Source organism: Nicotiana tabacum, chromosome 16, assembly GCF_000715075.1.
Source record: "Nicotiana tabacum cultivar K326 chromosome 16, ASM71507v2, whole genome shotgun sequence".
In the NCBI taxonomy this organism is placed as follows: Eukaryota; Viridiplantae; Streptophyta; class Magnoliopsida; order Solanales; family Solanaceae; genus Nicotiana; species Nicotiana tabacum.
Window position 1 is genome coordinate 88,066,550 of NC_134095.1, and position 17,682 is coordinate 88,084,231.

Genomic DNA, 17,682 nt, shown 5'->3' on the forward strand with positions numbered 1-17,682 from the left:
TTTTTTTTCCTTTTCTTTCTTTCTTTTTTTTTCATTTTCATTAGTGATTCCAAGATAGGGGTATGAAAGAATAAATAAGGCTCAAAGGGGAAAGCAAAGGTTAAAGTGTTTGGATAGAAGAAAGAATTGTCTCCGTCATTTCATTCTCCGATAAATGCCAATTACAAACAGACAAACATCAATTGCAATCAAAGGAATTACACATAATATCTCTTGACTGCGTCAGAATTGATAGCCATGTCGATGCATCTTCCCTCGACATCTGTCAGACATAAGGCGTCGTTGGATAACACTCTGGTCACAATAAACGGCCCTTGCCAATTCGGGGCGAACTTGCCCTTTGCTTCGGCCTGATGTGGCAAGATTCGTTTCAGCACCTGCTGTCCTACTTCAAATTTCCTGGGATGCACCTTCTTATTATATGCTCTTGCCATCCTCTTTTGATACAACTGGCCATGACATACTGCTACAAATCTCTTTTCATCAATCAAGCTCAACTGCTCAAATCGGGCTTTGACCCATTCATCATCATCAATCCCAGCCTCAGCGATAATCCGGAGGGACGGAATTTCTACTTCTGCCGGTATCACTGCTTCAGTTCCGTATACCAACAAATAAGGAGTTGCACCTACTGAAGTGCGGACAGTACTGCGATATCCCAATAATGCAAATGGCAACTTTTCGTGCCATTGCCTGGACCCTTCTACCATCTTCTTCAATATCTTCTTTATGTTCTTGTTGGCTGCCTCAACCGTGCCATTCTCCTTGGGACGATACGGGGTGGAATTACGGTGTGTAATCTTGAACTGTTGACATACTTCTTTCATCAAACTATTGTTAAGAGTAGCGCCATTGTCTGTGATGATCACTTTGGGGATCCCAAATCTACAGATGATATGGGAATTAACGAAATCCACCACTGCCTTCTTGGTTACCGACTTGAAAGTTTTAGCCTCAACCCACTTGGTGAAATAATCGATGGTGACCAGAATGAACCTATGACCGTTGGAAGCTGCCGGCTCAATCGGTCCAATGACATCCATGCCCCATGCAACAAATGGCCATGGTGCTGACATTGTATGCAATTTTGTTGGCGGAGAATGAATCAAATCTCCATGTATCTGACACTGATGGCATTTTCGCACGAAATTGATACAATCACGCTCCATAGTGAGCCAATAATACCCTGCTCGAAGAATCTTCTTCGCCAATACATATCCGCTCATATGTGGCCCACAAACTCCCGCATGTACCTCTGTCTTCACTGTCGTGGCTTGACCAGCATCTATACATCTCAGCAATCCCAAATCTGGTGTTCTTTTGTATAACGCTCCTCCACTGAGGAAAAAACCATTTGCCAATCGTTGAATGGCTCTCCTTTGATCTTCGGTGGCCTGCTCTGGGTATATCCCCATCCTGAGGTATTCCTTGACATCATAAAACCATGGTTCGCCATCCATTTCTTCCTCTATCATGTTGCAATAAGCATGTTGATCACGGACCTGGATATGCAACGGGTCAACATGAATTTTGTTTGGGTGGTGCAACATCGATGCTAAAGTTGCCAAAGCATCGACAACCTCATTGTGAACTCTTGGGATGTGTCTGAACTCTAATGATCGAAATCGCTTGCTCAGATCGTGCAAACATTGTCGATATGGTATAAGCTTCAAATCCCGTGTTTCCCATTCACCCTGGATTTGATGCACCAGGAGGTCCGAATTTCCCAAGACCAAGACGTCCTGGACATCCATGTCTGCAGCTAACCGTAAGCCCAAAATGCATGCCTCATATTCAGCCATGTTATTGGTATAATAGAAACGTAGTTGTGCCGTAACAGGATAATGATGTCCTGTTTCAGAAATAAGTACCACTCCTATTCCAACTCCTTTCGCATTTGCGGCTCCATCAAAGAAGAGCTTCCAACCTGGTTACTCAGATAATTCCAACTCATCTACATGCATCACTTCTTCATCAGGAAAATACGTCCTCAATGGCTCGTATTCTTCATCAACAGGATTGTCAGTCAAGTGATCGGCCAATGCTTGGGCTTTCATGGTCGTCCTCATCACATAGACGATGTCGAACTCCGTGAGTAATATTTGCCATTTCGCTAACCTCCCTGTGGGCATAGGCTTCTGGAAAATATACTTCAGTGGATCCAAGCATGAAATGAGATAAGTAGTATATGATGACAGATAATGTTTAAACTTCTGTGCCACCCAAGTTAGGGCACAACACATCTTCTCAAGTTGAGTGTACCTAACCTCATAGACCGTAAACTTCTTACTGAGATAATAGATGGCTTGCTCCTTCCTTCCTGTGATATCATGTTGCCCCAGTATGAAACCAAATGAATTCTCCAATACCGTTAGATAGAGAATCAACGGTCTTCCTGGTTTAGGTGGGACCAACACAGGTGGGTTTGATAGATACCCCTTGATTTGGTCGAAGGCATCCTGACATTCTGCCGTCCATTCTACCGTAGCATCTTTCTTCAATAGCCAAAAAATGGGTTCACAAGTCGCCGTGAGTTGAGCGATGAACCTGCTGATATAATTCAACCTTCCCAACAGACTCATTACTTCTGTTTTGTTCTTCGGCGGTGGTAATTCCTGGATGGATTTGATTTTTGACGGGTCCAACTCAATGCCTCGTTGACTGATGATGAATCCCAACAGCTTTCCAAATGGAACACCAAATGCACATTTGGCCGGGTTGAGCTTAATGCCGTACCTTCGAAGTCTTAGGAAAAACTTCCTTAGGTCTGCCACGTGGTCTTCCTGACGCTTAGATTTTATGATCATATCATCTACGTACACCTCAATCTCTTTGTGTATCATGTCATGAAACACCGTAGTCATTACTCTCATGTAAGTTGCCCCAGCGTTCTTCAAGCCAAAAGGCATTACCCGGTAGTAATAAGTCCCCCACGGCGTAATGAATGTCGTCTTTTCCGCATCTTCTTCATCCATCAGAATCTGATGATACCCAACATAGCAATCTACAAAAGACCCGATCTCACGTCCGGCACAATTATCAATCAAGATATGGATGTTGGGTAATGGAAAGTTGTCCTTGGGGCTTGCCTTGTTCAAATTGCGGTAATCGACACACACTCTGATCTTCCCATCTTTCTTCGGCACTGGCACCACATTAGCCAACCAATCAGGATATCGAGTGACCCGAATAACCTTTGCTTGCAGCTTCTTGGTTACTTCTTCTTTAATCTTCACACTCATATCTATCTTGAACTTCCTCAATTTCTGCTTGACGGGAGGGCATGCCGGGTCAGTGCGCAATTTGTGAACCACTAGATCGGTGCTTAAGCCCGGCATGTCATCGTACGACCATGCAAAAACATCTTTGAATTCAATGAGTGCTTTGATTAGTTCCTTCCTGATGTTCGGCTCAATGTGGATGCTTATTTTGGTTTCCCTGACATCGTCTGCATCCCCTAAATTGACAGCTTCAGTGTCGTTCAAATTGGCTTGGGTTTCTCTTCGAACTGGCTTAATTCTTTGTTTATCTCTTCAAAAGCTTCATCCTCATTGTATTTCGATTCATCATCATAATCGACCTCTTGTACAATTAGTTTGGAATCAGATTGATTTTTTAGACTAGGTTGAAGATCCGTTGTGCATGCCATGTCATTAGAACCAGTGTAAAGAGAACTGTTCAGAAAGAGAAAAGAAGAAAACAGAATTAAAACAAAATAAAGAGAGAAAACTCACTTTATTAAAATGCGGGATAATAGAGTTTCGCGCTTTTGTCGAATACAAAAATAAAACAAAACTGGATTACAACTCTTGAATAATCCAGAAAACAAGAAAGAAAATCCAGAGCCTACTACCAAGACTCCCTCCGGGTAGAAAGAGGAGTAGTTGTCCAATTGTTGATATTGGCCCTAGGCCCCACAAACTGTATAACTACCTTACTGGAACCTTCTCCAGCTTCTATCACATTGACGTCGGCGAACAGCCTTTCAAAACCCTGATTCAAATCTCCATCTGACCCAATCAGAGGTCCGAGAATTTTGGGGACTGACAACCTTCTGATACCTGCTCTAACAAAGGATCTGGAAAGACGTGGAACTGGCTTGGGAAGAACCCAAACTTTCTTCTTCAACTTTTGGGCCCGCCTTATATCTGCTGCTATAGGCTTGAATCCTAGCCCAAAAGTGTCCAGGTTCTTGGGCAAAGAAACTGGCTGGACCATACCTTGCAGATCAACCCCCAAACCTTTTCCTGATACAAACCCGCTGTTTAGCATTTCCGAGGCTACCATGAAGGTCGCAACTGCGATCCTGGGAAGTGGAAGGTCCTTGCCTTCAGAAATTTTATCCACTGAAACCGCGTCGAAAACCTGGTACACCCATGGACCTTTGTCGTCATCAATTTCTATGAATGGCACAACGACATCACTCACAATGCATGTACCGTCATCCCCGTGTACCACTATCTCCTGCATGTCCCATTCAAATTTCACCATCTGGTGCAATGTAGAAGGCACTGCTTTGGTGGCATAGATCCAGGGTCGCCCCAATAGAAGATTATATGATACTGCCACGTCTACAACTTGGAATTCCATGGTGAATTCCACTGGACCAATGGTCAATCCCAGTATGATATCACCCACTTTGTCGGTACCACTTCCATCGAAACCTCGGACGCACACGTTGTTCCTGTAAATCCGGTCATGATCAACTTTCAGCTTGTTTAGAGTAGTCAAAGTACAGATGTTGGCGCTTGATCCATTATCAATCAATACTCGGGTGACCACCGAGTCTTCGCATTTCACGGTCAAGTATAGGGCTTTGTTGTGTTCTGTACCCTCTGCTGGGAATTCATCATCAGAAAACGTCACTCGATTTACCTCAAAGATTTTGTGCACTATCCTATCCAAGTGATTTACAAAGATTTTATCCAGAACATGGGTCTTGTTTAGGATTTTCATTAGTGCCTGGCAATGATCGCTGGAATGGATCAACAGTGATAGTAACGAAATCTGTGCTGGGGTCTTTCTTAACTGCTCCACAATGGAGTAGTCTTATGCCTTCATTTTCTTCAAACACTCCTCAGCCTCTTCCTCCGTCACTGGCTTCTTTACCACCGTTGGGTTGGACCTTCTTAACTCTATGGGAGTAAAACACCTTCCCAAATGAGTTAAGCCCTGGGCCTCACATACTTCTTCCACAACCTCCTTCCCTTTGTACATTACCATCACTTTACTGTAGCTCCATGGCACGGCTTTCTCACTGGTTATCGGCATCTGCATTACTGGCCTGATGACAATTGGCCCTATGCATGTTGGATTGCTTGGTACCCCTCGCACCGTTACTTTGACCGGCTCTGAATTCTTTGCAACAATAGGCGAACTCTTCCCCATCACCACTACTGGCTTGACGTCTACCTTTTCCAACTGTACCACCTCTTCTCCACCTGTCGACTTTTCTTTTGGACTGGCACGGATCATCATCACCGTCTGTGAGGGTTTCTTTAGCTCCCCTCCTTCGGGCACAAGCTCGATCATGTGGGTTTCGTGGTGTGCTGGCAACGAGTTCTGATTGATGTTGGGTGCCTCCGGTGTCTGAACCTCGATCTTGTTGGTGTCAATAAGATCTTGCACTGCACGTTTCAACTTCCAGCACTTCTCAGTATCATGTTCGGGAGCCCCTGAACAATACTCACAGCTTACTGGGCTTAACAGGACTCAACAAACCTAACGGCCTTAATTTGTGGAACAAAGCATTATAGGTTTCTCCCAACTCAGTGAATGTTCTTTGTCTCTGCACCCTTTCATTTCTAAAAGCTTGATTCCCCCGGAAACTTGGACCTGCGGGATTCCTGTAGGCCCTTGGTGGTGGATATATGTTTTGTGGAGGTGGATATGTATTTTGTGGAGGTGGATAGGTATTTTGGGGAGCCGGCGCGCGCCACTGTGGGCGAGCCGGAGGCTGGGTATATGTCTGGGCTTGATGGACGGAGAAATGTGGTTCTTGTGGTGGGTAGTAGGGCTGTGGGGGGTAATTTAGAGTGTGTGGGTAATTTGGGAGATGGGGTCTGGCTTGGTAGCGGGGGAAAGGACCTCTCGATCTAGACCAATTACCTGCCTCTATTGTTGCGACCTCTTCTCTTTTCTTCTTCCTGAGCGCACCTCCCGTGCCGCTCTGAATGGCCTGAGTTGTTGCTTTGATTTCCGAATAGCTCAGGATTTTGTTGGACTTAAGTCCCTCTTCAATCATACCGCCAATTTTCACCACCTCGTTGAAATATTTGCCAACTGATGTCACCAAGTGACCAAAGTAAGTTGGCTCTAGAGTCTACAGAAAGTAGTCCACCATTTCCCCCTCTCTCATCGGAGGATCAACTCTTGCTGCATGTTCTCTCCACCGGAACCCAAATTCTCTAAAGCTCTCTCCCGGCTTCTTCTCAAGTTTCAGCAATGTGAGACGGTCAGGGACGATCTCAAGGTTGTATTGGAAGTGACCTGCGAATGCTTGTGCTAGATCGTCCCAGGTGTACCACCTGCTCGGATCCTGTCTTGTGTACCATTCCAGTGCAGACCCACTTAGACTTTGACCAAAGTAAGCTATTAGTAGCTCATCTTTACCACCTGCTTATCTCATCTTGCTGCAAAACCCTCGCAGATGTGCCATTGGATCACTGTGCCCCTCGTATAGATCAAACTTTGGCATCTTGAACCTTGCCGGTAATTGAACATCAGGGAAAGGACATAGATCTTTGTAAGCTACACTGACCTGATTGCCTAACCCATGTATATTCCTGAAGGACTGCTCCAGGCTTTTAAATTTTCGAAGCACTTCGTCCTGCTCCGGGCCCTTAACCGGCTTTTCAGTCTCCACTGGGATTTCAAAGTGAGGATTATAAGTATATGGCTCGGGTGCTTTGAGGGTAGGTTCAGGGGGGTAATATTGCTTATCGTGAGCCTGAAACAACGGCCCACTGGATGATCTTTGTAACATGGTTGGTGGGGGTGCCACGAAAATAGGAACATTTGGTGGGGGAAGGTTCTGATTGGGTGGTGGAGCTTGGGGATCATAGGGATTTCTTCCCTGATAGTAGTGGTGACTTGGGAAGCTTGTCGAAGGGCCGGGTGAAGGGTATTTAGGCGTGTGTCCTTGTGGGAGAGTAGGAGTAACGGGTAGTTCGGGACCCTTTTGTACCCTAGCCAGGGCTAGCTGCATTTCGTTCATCTCCAGTCTCATTTTTTCCATTTTTTCCATTGCTTCTTTCAGCATCTGACTTTCCGTCCTTTCCTCTTCAACACTGTTTTCTGAGTTAGTCATGCTTTTCGGTATGGGCCCTTTGGATCTTGTTTGGTAATGGTAATCTGCCAGAACGTTCTAACAAACTAACTGGTTTGAAATCTCTTGAAAACAACAAACTTGTTAGCGTTAGAGTTTAACACATATTGCAATTGCATGTTGGGGAATGCAATGTTCCTAGGCAGTTTAACCATTTCTAACATGTCTTTGCTCCGTATGCATCATCCCTACTTATTTTACTTGTGCCCTTTAGGTGTTTCTGAAACTTTCCTTTATTTGCTTTCTCTTTCTCTCTTTTTCTTTCTTTCTTTTCCTTTCTTTTATTCACTTTTTCTTTTAGCGGTAGTCGAATCTTATGTGGATTGCCTACATATCATGTCCCCGCATGAATCAGACCGTGCGTAGTTCTACCACAAATAAAGACACCAATTTTTGGAAAATTTATTTCATTACTAAAACTTCTATTACAAACTACCCATTTGGAAAAGGAAAACAAAATACAGACTCTGAAGTACTGACATAATTTGATGCCAAAAGGAAACACACAGACAGACAACAGACTTTTGAAAATAGAAAAATACAGATTTGAACTAGGAGTACATTAACGCTTTGAATTTTGGTGCCCACGGGGCATCGTTCGGCCTTTCCGCGGGCTTTGGTGCAAGGCCCCTTTGCAAGCTTTTTAATTCTTCCATGATTCGGTGGACGTAACCCATGACTGAAGCAAAAAGGGTATCACGGGGTATTTCCTCACATGTTAGGCACCTCATGGTGACGTAATGCCCAATCTCCTCAATTCTACCCCTGATTCTATCCCTTTCCATGAACAATTCCTCTATTCGTTGATTCTTTGCTCCCAGTACTTGAGCGTTGTCAGCGAGTTGATCTTGGAACCTCTCCATTTGTTCTTCCATTCGGGCCATTAAATCATAGCAGCGCTTTCTGTCCGTTCTGGCATCTCGGGCTTGTTTAAAGACCTGATCTTTGAGAGTGGAATTTGTTTCTCTTAATATTTCAATGCTCGCTTCATAATCCCTTCTCACTTGTCGTAAGTGCTTTTCTTGCGTTGTTGTACCTTTTGCCTATCTGGCCCAAATTCTTGCTATGCAGGCCTCTGAACTTGCCAAACCCTCTCGGCTTTCAATGACTTGGTTTCTCAACCCAGTTATCAGACTTTCGTCGGACCGGCTCCTTTGTTGGTTGTCGGCATCCATTCTGACTCGTTGGATTTGGGCTTTCAAGGCCTTATTTGCTTGAGTCAATCTGTTCTTTTTTCCTGTGTCAGCATCGACTTGCACACTATTTTCATATTTTAGATCCTCAATTTGCTATTTCAGCTTGCCAATTTCAACTCGATAGCCTTCTTCTCTTGCCAGCCAGCCCCATTGTTTTTACGAGTTATTCGTGAATTGCTGGAGATGGGCTATTTTAGCAGGCCTTTGACAAATCCGGAACCTTTTTCCAAACCATGCATCATACTTCGGGTCCACCTCGCCTTTGGCTAAATCTCGCACCATAGTTTTGGGCTCAAGGAATCTGCATTTATGCCACAATTTGCGAATTGTATCTTCCGGGCCTGTGGCATTCGGTCTTAGCTCGATGGTATGCTTGCTCAAATCTTCATCATGAGGGATAATTTGGAACCTTCCCAATTGATGCAACACCCGATGGGGAGCGTATGGTTGGATACTACGGACACCCATCAGAAGAACATAACATTCTTTGGCCGACATGTATATTGCTTCAATAGCGGGCAACCACCCAAATGCCCATTCAATTTGGTCCGCCGTTAGTGATCTCAGTCGTATAAACCAATCTCCAGTACCCTCAGGGAATGCAACACCCATTACCCGCTTCTCAAACTTTTCAATGCAGTTTAAACTAGTCAGGCTGAAGTTCATATACCCCACTCGATGGCAGAGATGTTCCTGTATCCACAACTGAAGTAATAGATTGCAACCTTGGAAAAAACTTCCTCCCTCCTTACACATGGTCAATACTCGGTATATTTTTGATAAGATCAGGGGAACTATAGTGTTGTCAGCCCTTTTCATTACGACATCAACCATCCCCACGAGACCTATCTCTATTTTCTTGTCGTCTCATGGGCAAACCATGATTCCCAAGAATGCCGTTATGAATGCCAAGGTTCGTCTTGCTTCCCATTTACCTCTGTTTCCGGCGTGAGTCAGTCCCAAATTTGGCTCGTCAAAACCTCGCGGATTACCATAACGCTGATATAAGAACTGAAGAGCGCAGCATCCTTTTGATAAATCATTATTTTGCACAGTCCGGCTGATATTTAACAAGTACAGAAATCGGTGTGGCGATACCGGCCTTGGTGACAACAGATATTGACTTCTTAGATTCCCATTCATACCCGCATAACCTGCTACTTCCTCCAGTGTGGGTGTAAGCTCAAAATCCGTAAAGCGAAATACATTTCGGGTCGGGTCCCAAAATGATATCAAAGCCTCGATGACATTTGTCCTTGCCTTGACATTTAGTAGACTGATGAGACCCCCCAAGACTCTGACCACTATTTCTTTGCTGCTTTTTCCCAAATTGTCCCACCACATATGGAGCTGGAGAGGGACCTCGCTAAAGACAGTGAAGGGTTTATTTTCACTTGTGCTCATCCTGCACATTTATTAAGGCGATTTAAACAAAAGCAAAAAATTATTTGACTCAAAAAATGATTTAACTATATTTTCAGAAAGAAAGATCCGATTTTCCGAACACGGCCTTTCAGCACTTCGGGGATGAAGCCTGTGAGGGTCAACCGATCAAAACTCTAAAGGCTGATCAAAAGTGGCCGTTTATGCAAAGTCAGCCTTCCGGCGTCCCTTTCGAGAACATTTGGCTATTTTTGACAAAAACAGCATCACTTGATTTATTTAAGACTCTTTTCTGGTTTTTCCAAAATAGTAACCCGACATTGAGAACACGGCCTTACAGAGCCTCGGGGACGAGGATTCTAAGGCTGTGTGGGCTAATTGGTCAAAATTCAAAAAAAAGACCAAAAGTGGTCGTTTATGCAAAGTCAGCCCTCCGGCATCCCTTTCAGGAACATTTGGCTATTTTTGACAACAACGGCACCACCCGACTTATAATAAAATTTTTGACATTTTCTTGGTATTTTTGCAAAAAGGGGAAGTTGGACCCGATGAGGGTTGCCTACGTATCTCACATCCGGTGAGAATCAAACTGATGTAGTTCGGGCAAATAAAATAGACTATTTTTTTTCCTAAATAAACTATTTTGAAAACAAGACAAACTAAAAATAAAGACTTTTTTTTTTTGCTTTTTGAATAAAACAAACTATTTAAAATAAAAACTTTTTTTTTCATTTTCTAAAAATAAAATTTGGCAAAATTTCGACACTATTCGGGCATTGGTATTTTCAAAACTAGTGATTAACTCTCTTAACCCTCTACACTGCTATTTCTCTTCTTTTTTTTCATTTTTTTTTTATTTTTCCCAATATTTAAAAGACGATCAGCATGTGAGTCTGAAGCATATAAATGCACATGTAGCAAGTAAGATGCATCATGATGGTCTTTTTTATTTCAGGTACACCTGTCCTAGACAGACCCAACCCTTGTGTTGAGTCTCCAAAGTCAAATGCACATGATGCAAACAAACGTTCCTACTAAGGATCCGTCATGTGGTTTTGTCATACTAGGTTTAAAACCTGAGTGTATTGTTCTAAACCTGGCTTACCCAAGCGGACAACTCGAGCCAAGGAGGAGGTAGCGTACCGGGAATACAGAAACTTCACTGGCTTAGCAACTTATCTGAACCTCGTTCTAAAAAAATGGGATTGACTCTAAACAGAAAAGAAGTCACACGAAGTGCACCCTTCTTCATGATTTAGAAGACTCAGAGAGAAGATGGGTTTCGTAACAATTTATATACAATTCAGAGAATAACAAAGCGGTAAAAGCAACATTTAGCACATTAGATGAAAAAAAATGTAATAAAATCAGATAATAAATAAAGCCAATATAACAATTATTCCAAGCTCAAATTTCTAACCCTGAACCAGTGGTTCTGGGTTAATCTCCCCAGCAGAGTCGCCAGAGCTGACACACCTCCTTTTCCACCTACACCCCGGGGAGGGTATAATAAAGGGAGTTTTTTCCAATTTAAGTGACAATTGAAACGGGATTATTTTAATTAAAATTCAGAGTCGCCACTTGGGATAATTAATGGTGTCCCAAGTCACCGGTTCAAATCCCGAATCGAGGAAAAGATTGACTCTGTATTACAGTTTGCGAACACAGAAATCCGGGTAAGGAATTCTGTTAATCCGGGAGAAGGTGTTAGGCATTCCCGAGTTCCGTGATTCTAGCACGGTCGCTCAACTGTTATAATTGGCTTATTATCTGATTTTAGTACATGTTTAAACCTATGTGCAAATTTTAACTTAAACCGCTTTTCTTTATTTAATTTTTTAAGAAAAATTCAACGTCATCTAAAACACGTCTTGAACCCCGTCACATAAATGCACCCGCGGTCCGTGACATATTTTATCCAACATTGTTGAGATTTATATTTGGGTCACATAAATGCGCACCCGAGTTTAGGAAGATAAATTATTAAAATAACGCGCCTAAAGCAACTACGTACTTTCAACTTTGCGAGGGCCATGGAAAATTCAACTAATGGCACGCCTCGATTTCTAAAGGATTAAAATTAGTTATATGCGGGCTATGGATTATGAATAAAATATATTGTGGAAAACCATCTTCAATAGGAGAACTATTGTGGATACATCTGCGGTACATTACTACTAAAGTAAACATTTGCTCCAATATGTGCAGAAAACAAGCATATCAAAATTGTTTGACATAGGTTCAGGTGAAACCAAAATAGAAGAGATCAAAAGATATTAAATTCTTTATGGACAAAATATCGTGAGAATATTTATAGGATTTAATAATATGAAACATGGTCATTTCACAAGTAGATATACGATACAGCACATCATTCAGGCATCTTTAAAGTTAACCGCTAATATAATAAATAAAGGCACTAATTTGACAACTACATACAACACATCGTTAAAACACATCTAAAGGACACAATGATATAAATAGCAATACTTTTCAATTTTAGCTAACAATTTCCATAGCTTTTGTTGTTTACTTTCTAAATAATGACTTTTAAATTCAAAGGGAAATCATGTACTTCTTTAGCAACCTTCAAATAAATCAAAAGCCTTCAACTTAAACTCACGTTTCCAACTAACCAAAGATAATAAAATATTTTACGTCAAACAAATACAGGGATGCAAAATCGACAATAACCAAACTAGCTGAGAAGATCAACATTGATACAGTAGTATTATCAAAGTGCTAGAAAATAGGAGCTGACCTTATCTTCCAAATTCAAACAAAACAACAGCGGCAAAGTCAAATAGGAACCGCAAGCAAAATCTAGACCTCGAACCGGAAACCTCAGAACTACGTTCTTCGACGACCTCGAAACTCGCCGGAACAGTTTTGGAAGTGGACTATTTGGGGCGTTTTATGGGGTGTTTTTCGGGTGGAGAAGATGAGCTCTCATGGCTCTTTCATGGTAGATGTTAAGCTCTAGATGTAGAATTTTTAGGAGGAAGAAGACCCTCTTTTCGTTGGTTGTCCATGTATATCCAGTGTATATCGAGAGTATCTCTAGTGTATATAGAATGTATACTAACTGTATATCGAGTGTATACCCCCTGTCTCCGTTAAGAAGAAGCCATCTTTTTTTCCTCTCTATCTTTTATACTTCCCCCTCCCCCTCTTTCTCCAGCTCTCTAATCTCTAAATAGGCATCAAATTAGTGCATCTTCCATTACAAATTATACTTTTAACTTCTTTAATTATCCACTAGTTAGTGTTATTATTTAATTTTCATTAGTGTTAGTTTTACCCTACCAATATAGAAGCTTCCTAATTAGTTAGGTAAGACTCTTTTTTCATTTTTTTTAAATAAAACCTAAATTAATTTCTATCCCCAAATTATCTTAGAAAATTAAATTAATTAACCCTAATAATTATTACAACTAATTAAAAACCAAATTAAAAGAAAATTGCCAAAATTTGAAAAGTAAAGAGTAAAATGTAACATGACTATTTTTTATGATTTTTTTCTATTTTTTCAACAACAACTTACTTAATTAATCTAAAAATGTAAAATAAAATCCAAAATGCAGATGCAATATATATATTTTTTTTGTATTTTTTCATAATCTGAAATACTAGATATTGCATTTTAAAATAAGATAGAAATATTGCACAATACCAAAGCTAATCCTAATTAATTAAACTAAATATAAACTATTTTTGTGTTTTCGAAATTATATGAAGATAAAAATAAGGTACTATTTTTTTTAAATTGTTTTTTTTATAAAATGTACATAAACTAAAATACTTGTTTGTAATTTTTATTTTTCTTGTAAGAAAATAAAATAAAAGAGTTAAAATGAGTTGAAATAGCTATGTTAGGCCTAAATTAAATATTTACGTGCTAAAATATAAAATTTTTGGGGAAGGTCAAAAATCACATGTCTACACTAGGAATTAAAGCAACATCAGTGAAGCAGAATCACATTGAAGGCTATTAAGGGGTAACATGTTGAGTTTAAGGGAGGAGATACCGTAATCATACTAGTAGAACAATAAGTAGACATGCTAATTTCAGGGTAGAAAACAATACGTAGAAGCATAGTAGAAATAAAAAGAACTGAAATACCAAAAGAAACATGTTGTTTTTGAAGCTTTAAACTAAACTGAGGACATACCAGTTAAGGGAGAGTAAACACAGAGTGTATAATACTCAGTCTTGGCTTGCAGCCGACTGAGAATAGCAAATAACCAGAAAGAAGAGCTAGAGAGAATATGTGTGTGTGTGAGATAGAGGGTTTAGGACAATGTGTTCATGTCCTTGAAGTGAGAATAAAAGAGAGTATATATAGCAGTCGAGAGCTAGGCAAAATAAGGTAAAGAATCAATTATTCAGTAATTAGGTACATAATCAATCATGCATAAAATCAGCAAGGTTGCCTCTAATAAAGGGGTAACCAGTTAACGATAAAGAGCAGGGCATATAATTAAGGAAAGAAAATTAACTACTTAAGTACGAGGTGGGTAATTAAGGGTAAATGAACAAAAGTTCAATTAAGGAAACAATCAATAAGAATCAACAAGTACCACAATTAATCGCAAATAAGGCATGAAATAATCAAAGGTTGTAGAAACAGGAAAAATAACCGGAAATCAGTATATAGGTATTACCATAGCAAATCAGTGAATAAGGATTCAAAATAATACTAATTTAGGGAAAATGATATAGGTTTTCCATGAATAACAGATAGGCTAAGCATAAACACATAAAAATCAATCTAGATTTGAATCTAAAACCCTAATAAAAGCACACTATGGTAAAAAATCATAAGACGTTCAAATTAAACGAAGGAGAAATCATATGAATCCAAGTACAGAACATAGCTATGTATCAAATAACACGGATCGACTCAGAATCCAAACACAGTGTCAAAATTAGGGGTTTTAACACAGACTAGTTAGGGTTGAAGAAAAACTCAACATAATTGATTAAATCACCTAAGAATCAGAGAATAAGCACTTAAAAACGAAAAATGTTTTGAAGCAAAGATTTTTAGGAAACCTTAGTTAAGAAGAAATGCAAAGACACTTGGAATCAGAAGGTTTTTCATAAAAGTAAGCAAAGGTAGTTCGATTTATCTCAGATCTGTACAGATCTGAGAAGTTCAAGAGATGAAAGTAGGTTTTTTGTAAAAAACGCAGATGTGAAGATCGGCTTAGAAACCCATAGGTTTAAGCAAAAATAGAAATATCTTAGTCAAACTCGAGTCATGGCGGCCTGAAACATGCAAGAACAGGCCAAGGTGTGAGTGGACTCACCCTTGTCCCTTGAGGGCCTTAGAGACAACATGAATCCCGGCGTGAGAGAGCCATGAAAGGCCTGAGGGTGGTGAAGAACAACCATGGTTGATGGTGGAGAGTGATGATGAAGTGAAATTTAGGGTTAGGGTCTGAGAGAGCTCTAGAGAATTTGAGAGAGGAGGGAGATGAGTGTCGGCGGGGTCAAGAGAGAAATGAGGGATTTGGGAAGGGGCAGTTTAGGTTAATTAAGGAAAGGGAGGATCTGGATCGTTGATCACAATGATCAACGGCCAGGATTTGTCCGGGTGTTGGGTCAGGTAGTATTAGGATTTGGGCCTGGGTCTGTAGGTTATTTAATTGGGTTTGGGGCTGGTTTAATTGGGTTATAATTGAAATAAAAATGCCTTATTGTTAAATACCCATCAAAATTAGATAAATAATTAATACAAATAGCTAATAATGAGATAAAATGAAATTAAATCTAAATATGTGAAATTAAGGTAATTAACTAATATTTAAAATATAAAATGACTGATTATTGGATTAAAATAGCATAAAGTGTACAATTAGGCTATAATTGCAAAATTATTGTAATTATAGCCAAACAATGCCAAATTGGCTAATTTGTGAAATAATTAAATCCTAATAGGATTAAAAATGATATATTGAGCTAAGAAATACTTTAAAATTACTTGTAATGTAATTTATGAATAATTATTGGATATAAAGTACTGAATAAATTAGAAAAAAATAAGTTAATAATATGGAAAATTATGAAAAAATACCAATTATTATAAAAAGTGATTTTGAAGGTATATATGCAAATTTAAAAAAAATAGTTTGAGAAAAAATTGGGTATCAACACCATATACAAATCCGGAAAAATTCCCAATTGCTACATATAAATTTTGAATTTATTAGAACCTTCTTAAGAGTCATCCAATTTGCTCGAATCTCAATCGCACCACCTAAATGGGCCGAACGACCTGTGCCCCGTTAGTACGATGACGCTCTATGAAGTATCCTTGCCTTAACGCAACCGAGCAAATTCCTACTCCATGTGCACTACATCCTTCACGAATAACAACTCAATAATTCCATGATTCACATATACCCATAAAGTGTAATACACCATACATCCAAAAATTTCCTTGCTTAAGTCATCCTCAAAACCAGCCTCTGCAAGTCATAACCGATCCACAAATATGCCTCAAACCGAAACCAATACAACACGTAACCATGCAATCAAATCGTTAATAGCAGACTTCCCTATTTGGTTCAAAGCCATAGATCAAAACACTCGATAACTCACAATGCCTAAACTTTATTACTGTTATAATATCGCAGTGAGATTCAACTAAATACTTCATAAGCTCGTGTACCACAAACCACATAGTACCTCAAATCATCTTCTAAGCTCGCATTCATCCTCATGACGGTCAGGTCAACTTTCTCAACCAATCCAAACTCAAATCGCAACACCTATACCCACTAGTAGAAAAGAAAGCCTCCACACAATATCATAAGGATCACCACGTCCGTATATTACCATGCAGGTTATAACCCACTTGCTTAGTCTAAAACTTATATCTCTCTATACCCTATCACAGCCATAACTACTACGCAATCACTTAATCTTCCTGAGTCTGAACTCATCAACAAGACATGAAAATATACTTCGTTCCATAATTGAAATAACACGAAAGAATCTCTCAAAAACCTACATAAGTCAAGACTATATGACACATCCATAGAAATCTAGCATCCAATAGTCCTTTTCACATCTCTAGCAAACTCTTCCCGGCATATTCAAACCATTTTGGCACACCCCGCAGTCATATCCTACTCAACATATAACCATCCAGCCACTCACCGAGCCACTTGTCCCACTCAAAGGGACACTACTAGACATAGAAGTCCGAAAGCACATGCTCAAATAACTAAAACTACTAAGCCTAAGATGCAGTCCTAACCAGGCCTCAAGTCATCCAGACTGGCCTATCACTAAAACACAGAAAACACATCTCACACCTCATCCACGGAATCCACAAGCTGTCGTGTACAGCGTATACCGAGCGACCACATTCGCATAGGAGTGAGTACAAAGAATTCAAAAATTTACGCTTTAAGCTGAATCAATGCCGTATGATAAGGAAAGAAAGATGGAAAGTTTATCCTAAATTCCATGTAGCCTCTCAAAGATAGGTATGGACGTCATCATACCGATCCACAAGACTTTATTAGACACTTGCTCATGACTCGTAGAACCTATGAACCTAGAGATCTGATACCAACTTGTCATGACCCAATATCCAACTAGTCGTGATGGCACCTAACCCAACCCGCTAGGTAAGCCAATTAACAATAAACCACAATATAATGATAACGATAAGAGTCAACAATGAAATAACTGAATTTTATACAACTCCCCAAAGACTAGTAGTTCAAATCATTAGCTTCTAAGACTTAGAGTTTCCAAAG